Raw genomic sequence first — 11,467 nt, forward strand, 5'->3', positions numbered from 1 at the left:
GCCTTTGATTTCGAAAAAAGAAGCTAAGAATCATTCAAATAGAGTTGAGTTGAAATATTTGGGTCTGTTCGGGTTTTATGATTTGAGCTCAGATTTGTTCGCGGCTCCATCGAGGTGCGTCCAAGGTTTCTGATCATAAACATTTTATATTCAAAGAGCTTTCACTCCTGAGGTCCATTCTTATCCACACTCTTTTAATTTTAGTGTTGTTACATGTTTGTCCATGACTTAGCTAAAATAAATTGATTTTGCCTAGCATATCTCGTTCTACGTCTCTCATTTTTTTTCTAATTTATTATCTCATTAGATGATATGATTATGAAATTACATGTGGTGAATGCAATATTTATCGTTGAGTATTGGCTCTGTTTGTCGATAGTTCTTGTTTGTGTTTGATAACAAGTTAGAGCTTGACAAAACTTAATGATATATAACTTAATAATTCCGAAACGAATTCCCTTATTCTCCAGGTAGGGGCCTGCAATCAAAACAACAAAACAAACAAAATTTTTTGTCTTAGTTTGCACTAGGAAGATTTGTGAGTTGTAAGCAAAACTGTAAATCACTTATGTTATTAATGCAATGATGATCAATAAAGGTAATCTCAATCCAGAATAAAAAAGAAAAAGAAACAGAAAAGGGAAGTGAATCTAAAATACAGAAGCTGAGATAAGAGGTGGATTGCTCAAGATGACTAAATTCACAAGCATGGTGTGTCCGGTTTTGATTCGAAAAGCCGAAAAAGAATGAACTAACACCTGCAACTAGCAAGCGTCAAAGTTCAAATCTAAAGTCTGCATGAAGAACCATTCAAGACTTAAGATCAAGCTTCAAAAGACTTTTAGATAGGAATCTTGTAACTCATAGTTGACAGGCTTAGTTAGTCTTTTTCATTCTTTTTTTATTTTGATGTAAAAATAGGACCGCAGACCGGAACCTCGACAGAACGACACCTTGATCAGCTCTCCACCTCGGTACACTCTATCACTGTTCCTACTTCTGAACTACACGCGGCCAGATTCCTTTATAGCCAAAGATATGTAGGCAGCTCAAATACCAGGGCTTAGTCACATTCTCCTCTTTTCTCTTAGTTTTTGGTCTTCCTAAATAAGGGTCGGGTCAAAAAATCTGTCTAGTCGTTCTTTGTCTGAAAATATTTTGTATTTCCAGTCAAAGAGGGGCAGTTGTAGACATGTAATTTTTGACTCTTGCCAAGATTTTTTTATATCTTAGCATGTAAATATTTAATTTAGGCCTAATATAGCTATTTCAACTAATTTTGACTCTTTTACTTTATTTTATTACAAGAAAATAAAAATTACAAAAAATAGTTTCATTAATGTTTTGTAGTCATTTTTAATCTCGAAAAATACCTAAAAGAAAACAGTTTCAATTATGGTTTATCTTTAATAGTTTATTTTAATTAATTGGGAGTAGTCTTAGATTTTTTTTAAATATTTTATACTATTTTAAATAAGGAAAACTTAGGCCCTTAGTTAACGAAATCCAGATCTTCTAAGAAGTCCAATTGTTAGTTAATTCAAGACAATTTTTGCTCAATTTTGTACAAAAAAATGGACCAATTTCGGACTAGACCTTGAGCCCAAATCCCCATTGCCCCAAAATTAACCCTTAGCCCAACACCCCTACCCTTTAATTAAACCCTAGAGCTAAGAGACTAGGGATCGGCTGCAAAAAGAGAACCCCCCAGCGTATCTCCTTCATCTTCTTCATGAAGATTGAACCTACACCCTAGCTGAACCCCTTCAGCCGTGAACACTACTAAGACCTCCCAAAGGCGATCTTGCAAGATAAGTGAGAAAAGAAGTTGAAGAAAATCCAAGAACTTTAGGTCTTCTTTCTCCCCTTCTGGAATTCCAAGACAAATTACCAAAACAGAAAAGATTTTGATTCTTGTTCTAGTTTTCTTCCTCAAAATACAAGAAGTAGTAAAAAGATTATTCCCATTTTGCTTCAGTTTTCTTCTTTGGATCCAAAAGAAAAACCATCAGAATATGTTGGTTCCTTACTGCCTTTGATTTCGAAAAAAGAAGCTAAGAATCATTTAAATAGAGTTGAGTTGAAATATTTGGGTTTGTTCGGGTTTTATGATTTGAGATCAGATTTGTTCGCGGCTCCATCGAGGTGCGTCCAAGGTTTCTGATCATAAACATTTTATATTCAAAGAGCTTTCACTCCTGAGGTCCATTCTTATCCACACTCTTTTAATTTTAGTGTTCTTACATGTTTGTCCATGACTTAGCTGAAATAAATTGATTTTGCCTAGCATATCTCGTTCTACGTCTCTCATTTTTTTTCTAATTTATTATCTCATTAGATGATATGATTATGAAATTATATGTGGTGAATGCAATATTTATCGTTGAGTATTGGCTCTGTTTGTTGATAGTTCTTGTTTGTGGTTGATAACAAGTTAGAGCTTGACAAAACTTAATGATATATAACTTAAAAATTGTCCCTCTCTTTGGTATCGGTTAGGTGAAGTCGTTCTTTTAACGAGTCTGCTGTAATTTATAATAATGTTTGAGTACTACAATTTTGTTCTAACCTAAAAGTATTAATTTAATCAATATAATGTTCGTGTTAAGCTAATAGTCATATTTTTACCATGAAGAGCTGATTTTATTTTCCTTCTTCATCATTAATTAAAAATTCAAAAAAATGAATTCTCATTCATGTAGAAGTCAGTTTTGAATTGAATATAATGATAAGATGGCCAGTACCATATATTAATTCACCTTTTTAATTTTGTTATTGTTGTTCCCATTTCTTATGCTTGGATGTCTGTATGTTGAGGTGTCTCATTTTGTCATGTTTGGTATATGAAGTATTTTATTTTTTGGGATGGAATTAGACCGTAGGAAAAGGGAAAAAACTTAGCCCGTTAGTGTTTAATTTATTCACATGCTTTAGGATTGAGCTCGGTCCGAATATATGAAAAATGAAAAGTTAAAAAAGGAGAATGAGCATGAAATGAATCTTATTTACTTTAGTTTATTTTATTTACTCTTCTTATTTAATTGTTAGAATGTATGTCTAGGCCGACCACACTTGGGTAGGTAAGCCTTAGGATTGTTGTTAGTTTCGAGGCGAGAGGTCGTTCCCTTAGTTAAATTTATCTAGGGAATGCCCCGAAGGATTTGTATATATTTTATTTCGGGGTATGCCCCGAAGTATTTGTATTCGAAGGTCAATAGTAGAACTCGTAGTATTTTTATTTTTATTTTCATTTTTCTTTTATTAGGTGGGGACGACCTCGAGCCTCGCATGTGTTTATTTTGCTTTTATGTGTTTATTTTTACTTCAATTCGAATATTCTAAAACCAACTAGATCGAGTACGCAACCGTACTAGTTACGGGACTCGGGGAATGCCTAATACCTTCTCCCCGAGTCAAATGAACCCCTTACCCGAATCTCTGATGCAGACTTAGTTTTGAAGTCCATGTGTGTTTGAAAGGAGAAATTGCTTTTGAACGGTGACCTGGCTCACTGAAACCCAATGCTAGGTGGCGACTCTGAGTTAATCCTTTTGAACACAATTTTTTGTCACTTTCTAATTGAAAACCCTTTTGAGCTTTACTAAATCTTTTTATTTATTTAAGAGAGTTAGTGAAGTTGTAAAAAAAATGGTGTGACACTTAGGTATGTCAGACGTACGGAACTTCTTAAGAATGGGTTTCAGAGCCGCACTTTGAGGAAAAGGCTTCCGCATGAACTTGTTCGAATCCAAACCCTTTAAGATCGGGGGTGCACCCGGTATCTGATCAACTCGAGAGTTGTATTTTTCCACTTTTTTTTATCATTAGCTTCGATTTTCTTCTCTCCTAACTCAATTCTTTTGGTGAGCTCCTCGAGCAGTTTCATTATTGCAGGATCATTCCCCGATTCATTATCATTCGACCTTTTTGGCACTAGCTCGGTACGGCGAGTGATTTCTAGCTTGACCCCACTTGGGGTCTCATGTTGATTTTGCAACTAAGCAATAGCGGCCTGTTGAGCCTGTAGCATTACGAATATCACCTGGAGACTAACTCCTCTGTCTCATCTGCCCTGTGTACCTTGACCACCATATCAGCCTTGCCTACGCACACTCCCTTCGGGGTTCGTGCCTAGGTCCGCATTTAGAGCAATGTGCAAACTGACATCGATCAGCAACCGGTGCTTGCTCGAGATTAGCCGGTGGTACCCCACCCCCTGGAGCAATTACATTGTCGTTTTCCCCGTGAAACCTGAGACATCATCACCATATTAGAGTGCGTTTTGTGAGTTTGACATATTTTAACCTTAGAGCAAAAACACTTGACAAGAACAAGCGTGAAATAATGTGTGTTATCAGAATCAACATCGAACAATCATTATTATTCGAGTAACAATTAAACTTATATTATGATTTTAAGGATATGTGATTCAATCCAATACCAATTGATAAACAAAGAATTAAATAGATAAATCCGAGAATAAAATAAATTAAACCAATATGCAAGCCAATTTCCGACCTCAACTTGTGGTAGTCTCGAGGTGTGATAATAGGAATAGCAGCTGATAAAGCAACTCTGATGAACAGTAAGCGAAATAGCAAGAAAGTAATGAATGTATATATTATTTTCAGCGAACAATGATGTTTACAAATGAATGAGATCCCTCTTTATATAATAGGGGAGTCCTAAACAAGGTACACTTCTAATTATAGTAGGAAATCATATATGACAACTGATTAACTGCCGAAGATCAATCCGTTTTGAGATTCGTGCCACGATTCTCGATCAACTGCAGATATCTCGCATGTTCCGTTATCGAGCTGCCGATATCACTTGATGTCTGCCTCTCTCCGGTCCATAATCGAGGTCAACCTCGTGTGACGACCCAAAGGGTCATCACCGTAATTCTTCCTAGTTCTGTGCTTTCGAGGCCCTGAAAACCTCGCTTTTAGTTGCTTCGATTTGCGTGCGCAGTTTAGGCGCATAACTGGAAAGTTTTTATGTTAGAATATGCGAATTTTGTGAACAATTTGATGAATTTTGATATTAATATGCATAATATTGACTTTGGTCAACATTTTGGGTAAAACGGACCCGAACCTGTGATTCGACAGTCTCGGAGGGTCCGTAGAAAAATATGGGACTTGGGCGTGTACCCGGAATCAAATTCCGAGGTCCCAAGCTCGAGAAATGAATTTTTGTGTGAAATTGTTTTCTGAAATTAATTGAGGAAAATGAAGAAGAAAATTGATCAGAAAACTGTGGTATCGGGCTCGTATTTTGGTTCCGATGCCCGGTACGAGTCTTAAATATGTTTTAAGCACTATCTGTAAAGTTTGGCTAAAAATGGATGTCATATGACGTGTTTCGGACTTAAAATGGGGAATTTGAGTTTTTATGAAAGTTGAAAGAAAATCATGTATTTTGAGGCTTGATCCTATGTATATGATGTTATTTTGGCGATTTGATCGCACGAGTAAGTCCGTAAGGTGTTTTCGAGATCATATGAATGTTTGGTTTGGAACCCCGAGGGCTCGGGTGAGTTTTGAGTAGGGCCCGGGAGGTCTTAGACTTAGAAAAATATACAGGTTCAGATGTTGCAGGCCCAGCGTGGCCGCGGACATTTCCGCGCGGTCCGCGCTGGCAGCCACGCGGCTGCGGTGCTTTTCTGTGTGGTCCGCATGGTGGAGTTCAGAGGGTCGACCCGCGCGGCCGCACACCAAATCAGTGTGGTCTGCACTGGGTGGGTTCAGAGAGAGCCCACTTCTCCCCTCCCTCGGTGCGGCCGCGGTGCATTTCTGTGCGTTCCGCGCCAGCCCCCAGCAAAATGTATAAATTCGGGATTTTCAGTCATTTTTCCACTTTTCAAAAACCCAAAACCTAAGAGGCGATTTTCCATACAACTTTTCTTCTTCAAAATGATTGGTAAGTGATTTCTAACTCATTTTCTTCACTTCTTAACATCTTTTAACATGATTTCAACTTCAAAATAAAGATTTTCATGGGGGAAATTGGGTGTTTTGGGTAGAACCTAGGTTTTCTACAAATTGAGGAGTTGGACCTCAATTTGGGATCCGATTTCAAAATAAATCATATATTTGGATTCGTGGGAGAATGGGTAACCGAGTTTTGGTCCGAATCTCGAGTTTCGACCACGTGGGTTCGAGGGTGTTTTTGACCATTTTGGGAAAAAACTTGTAAAATTTATTTTTATGCATGGGGAGTGATTCATTTAGTAATTATTAATGTGATTAAGTAACTTATGACTAGATTCGAGCGGATTGGTGGTGGAATCAAGAGGTAAAGCTATACTAGAAGCGTGAGTTGAGTTTGGAGCATTCGAGGTAAGTGTTTGTTCTAACTTTGGCTTGAGGGAATAGGATTAGGATGTTATTTGCTACTTGCTAATGTGGAGTACGGTGTATAGGCATGGTGACGGTTATCTATGCACCGGAGTCTAGCATGACCGTGAGTCTTAATTGCTTTTAATTCGAATAACGTGACACAATCTCCTTGTTTATTTGATGAGTTTCATATAATGTGAACGGTTGAGGTAAAATTGTGATTGGTGTACTTTTGGAGCGTTAGCTCGAACATGAATGTGTTAGTTGAGGAAGAAGGGATTTAAAAAGAGAATGTGTTGTGATTACTCCCTGCCGGGATGTGTAGACCGATATATATACTCTCCCTTGTCGGGATATTTTGGGCTGTTAGTTGTACCCTTACCGGGTTAGAGTGATATGTTGTTGATTCCTCCTAATAGGACTCTCCTTACAAAATTAGATGTTTCGAAGTATATTATGGGATCGTGTGGCATGCCGTCCACTTTTATATATGATATTATGGGATCGTGTGGCACACCGTCCACTTATATATGATATTATAGGATCGTGTGGCACGCCGTCCACTAATATATGATATTATGGGATCGTGTGGCACGCCGTCCACTTTTATATATGATATTATGGGATCGTGTGGCACACCGTCCACTTATATATGATATTATGGGATAGTGTGGCATACCGTCCACTATATATATATATATATATATATATATATATATATATATCATGGGAACCGGAGTTTCTTCTGTTTATTTCCGATATTTCATTTTTATCTATTACTCCCCGATAGCATGTCCCCTCCTAGATTTATCTTGTACTATCTTGTTATTGTTTTCTTGCACTTGTATATATATCTGTACAAGTTAATTGTGGTAGGTCCTGTTTAGCCTCGTCACTACTTCACCGGGGTTAGGCCAGACACTTACCAGCACATGGGGTCGATTGTGCTGATGCTACACTCTGTGCATTTTTGTGCACAGATCAGAGAGCAGCTTACGGACCACAGCAGTAGGACTTCTGGGAGCATTTTTCAGTCCAGGGACTCTCGAGGTAGCCTAGCTGGCGTTCACAGGCCGAAGCCCCTTTCCATGTTTTTCGTTTGTTCATCTTGTATCCGACAAACATGATGTATTTCCTATCAGGCATTGTTTGTAGCATTCTGTAGTAGTCCGTGAGCTAGTGACACCAGACCTTGGGTAGTGATGTGTATTAAACTTCCGCACTTTTGGTTTTCAGTTGCTTTAGATTTAAAGTCTTCCGCTTAAATTTTGTCTCATTTATTATATTGTTTGAAAGAAAGCAGGAAAGGTGTTTTAAATATTTAGCTTGCCTAGCTCCGATAGTAGGCGCCATCACGACACCCGATGGCGGGGAATCCGGGTCGTGACAAGTTGGTATCAGAGCACTAGGTTACTTAGGTCTCACAACCCACGGACAGCTCGGTAAAGTCTGAGGGATCGGTACATAGACGTCTGTATTTATCCCGCAGAGGCTACTGAGTTAGGAAAACTTCACCTTGTTCATTCTTGTCGTGCGATTCTGTTTCTCAAGTGCTGATTGTCTTTCCACTCTGTTCTTTCGCAGATGGCGAGGGCACGTGCTTCCTCTTCTACCGCGCAGCAGCCTGAGCCCCCAGCAGCAGCTCCTATCAGGGGCAGGGGGCAAGTCCGGGGCAGAGCTCAACCCAGAGCGGAAGTCCCAGAGGTGGAGCCTCATGTTGACTACGACGAAAGGGTTCCAGCTCCGGTGGGCCCAACTCAGGTTCCAGAGGGTTTCATAGCCACTCCAGTGCTTCAGGACGCTTTGGTTCGACTGGTAGGATTTATGGAGTTCAGACTCCCGATACTCATACTCTAGAGCCGGTAGCTCCTCAGGCTTAGGTTCCAGTAGTTCAGCTAGCCGTGGCAGTTCTGCCAGTTGTGGCAGCCCAGCCAGGTATTGCGGCTCAGTCCAGCGATGGTACGGCCATGTCCGCGGATGCTTTGTGGAGGCTTGATCGTTTCACCAAGCTCTTCACAACCATATATAGTGGCACCCCCTCAGAGGATGCTCAGGATTTCATATTCAACTGTCATAAGGTTCTACGGACTATGGGCATTATAGAGACCAATGGGGTCGACTTCGCCACTTTTCGCCTGGCAGGATCCACCAAGACTTGGTGGAAGGATTTCTGCTTAGCCAGGCCAGCAGGGTCGCCATCATTGACCTGGGATCAGTTTTCAGAGTTATTTCTGGAGAAGTTTCTTCCAGTTACTCAGCGAGATGCTCTTCGCAGGCAGTTTGAGCGTCTCCAGCAGGGTCCTATAATGGTCACACAGTATGAGACCCGGTTCATTGATCTTGCTCGTCATGCCATTGTGATACTCCCCACCGATAGAGAGAGGGTGCGGAGGTTTATTGATGGGTTGGCCCAGCCGATCCGTGTTCAGATGGCCATGAGTGCCGGTAGTGAGATTTCATTTCAGGAGGCGGCAGATGGTGCCCGCCGGATAGAGATGGCACTTGCACAGGGATATGGTCATGGGTCTGATAAGAGGCCCCGTTATTCTGGTATATTCAGTGGTACCTCGTTTGGAGGTAGGGATTCTTATGGTAGAGGCCATCCTCCGAGGCCCTTTCAGTCAGCTCTCCAGGCTTCTCATGGTACACCAGGTAGTCGTGGTTCTCAGCTGCAGTATTCTGACCAGCAGCTCTTCAGTTCACCAGCAGCACCTATCAGTGCACCACCACTTCGTTATTCTCAGCAGCCGAGGGCATATTATACTTGCGGCAATGTGAGTCACATTACCTATATTGCCCTCGAGCTTCCAGCAGCTCGCAGCAGCAGGGTCCTCGCCTAATAATTCAGGCACCAGTTGCCCCACAGCCTGCCCAGCCAGTTAGAGGGGGGGGGTAGGGGACATAGAGGTGGAGGTAGAGGTCTTAGAGGTGGAGCTCAGACCGCTAGAGGTAGGGGTCAGCCAACAGTAGATCGTCCCAGGGATATGATTCAGGGAGGTGGGGCCCAGCCCCGTTGTTATGCTTTGCCAGCCAGGCTAGAGGCTGAGTCATCAGATGCTGTGATTACAGGTACTATTCTGGTCTGTGATAGGGATGCTTCTGTGCTATTTGATACCGGATCTACGTATTCATATGTGTCGTCCTATTTTACACCCTATTTGGTTATGCCTAGTGACTCATTGAGTATTCCTGTTTATGTGTCAACACTGGCGGGTGATTCTATTGTGGTCGACCAAGTTCATCGTTCTTGTATCATAGTGTTTGGGGGTCTTGAGACCCGTGTTGATTTGTTGCTTTTGGACATGGTCGACTTCGATGTTATATTGGGGATGAATTGGTTATCCCCATACCATGCTATCTTGGATTGCCATGACAAGACCGTGACCTTAGCCTTACCGGATTTACCCCGTTTAGAGTGGAGAGGGACTTTTGGTCATTGTACTCGCAGTGTTATCTCATATGTGAAGACTCAACGTATGGTCGAGAAGGGATGTTTGGCCTACTTGGCGTATGTTCGCTATTCTAGCGCGGAGGTCCCTTCTATTGATTCTGTGCCCGTTGTTCGGGAGTTTACTGAGTTTTCCCTTCAGACCTGCCGGGTATGCCGCCCGACAAGGATATCGAATTTTGTATTGATTTGGCCCCGTGCACTCAGCCCATTTCTATCCCGCCATATCGTATGGCCCCGCCGGAGTTGAAAGAGTTAAATGAACAACTGCAGCATTTGCTTGAGAAAGGTTTCATTAGACCCAGTGTGTCGCCTTGGGGTGCGGCGGTGTTGTTTGTTAAGAAAAAGGATGGTTTGATGAGAATGTGCATCGATTACCAACAATTGAACAAGGTTACAATTAAGAATAAGTATCCACTACCGAGGATTGATGATTTATTCGACCAGCTTCAGGGTGCAAGGCTGTTCTCGAAGATAGATTTGAGATCTGGTTATCACCAGCTGAGGATTAGGGCGTCTGATGTCCCTAAGACAGTATTTCGCACCCGGTATAGGCACTATGAGTTTTTGGTCATGTCATTTGGATTGACTAATGCCCCAACAGCGTTCATGGAGTTGATGAACCGAGTGTTCAGACCTTATTTGGACTTGTTCGTGATAGTCTTCATTGACGATATTCTTATATACTCCCGCAGTCAGGAGGAGCATGAGCAGCACCTCAGAGCGGTTCTTCAGACCCTGAAGGATAGTCAGTTGTATGCTAAGTTCTCGAAGTGCGAGTTTTGGTTGAGTTCGGTCGCATTCTTGGGTCATGTCGTATCAGCAGCAGGTATTCAGGTAGACTCGAAGAAGATAGAGGCAGTTAAGGACTGGCCTCGACCAGCTTCAGCTATGGAGATTCGGAGTTTCCTGGGGTTAGCAGGTTACTACCGTCGGTTCGTGGAGGGGTTTTCATCCATTGCAGACCCTATGACCAGATTGACCCAAAAAGGTGCCCAGTTCAGATGGTTAGATGAGTGTGAGGTGAGCTTTCAGAGGCTCAAGACAGCTCTGACCACGACACCGGTGTTGGTTTTGCCTACAGGTTCAGGGCCCTATACAGTCTATTGTGATGCATCTCGTATTGGACTTGGTGCAATGTTGATGCAGGATGGCAAGGTCATTGCCTATGCCTCGAGACAGTTGAAGGTTCATGAGAAGAACTATCCAGTGCATGATTTGGAGTTGGCAGTCATTGTTCACGCATTGAAGATTTGGAGGCACTATCTGTATGGTGTGGCGTGTGAGGTGTTCACGGATCATAAGAGTCTTCAGTATTTGTTCAAGCAAAAGGAGTTGAATTTGAGGCAGAGGAGGTGGTTGGAATTGTTGAAAGATTATGACATCACTATCTTATATCACCCGGGAAAGGCCAATGTGGTGGCCGATGCCTTGAGTAGGAAGTCAGCCAGTATGGGCAGTCTGGCTTATATTCCGGTCGGTGAGAGACCGCTTGGTTTGGACGTTCAGACTTTGGCCAATCAGTTTGTGAGGTTGGACATTTCTGAGCCTAGTCGAGTATTAGCTTGCACGGTCGCTCGTTCTTCGTTATTGGAGCGTATCCATGATCGACAATTCGATGATCCCCATTTGTGTGTCTTGAGAGACACGGTGCAGCGTGGAGGTGCCAAGAAAG

Source organism: Nicotiana sylvestris, chromosome 4, assembly GCF_000393655.2.
Source record: "Nicotiana sylvestris chromosome 4, ASM39365v2, whole genome shotgun sequence".
NCBI lineage: Eukaryota > Viridiplantae > Streptophyta > Magnoliopsida > Solanales > Solanaceae > Nicotiana > Nicotiana sylvestris.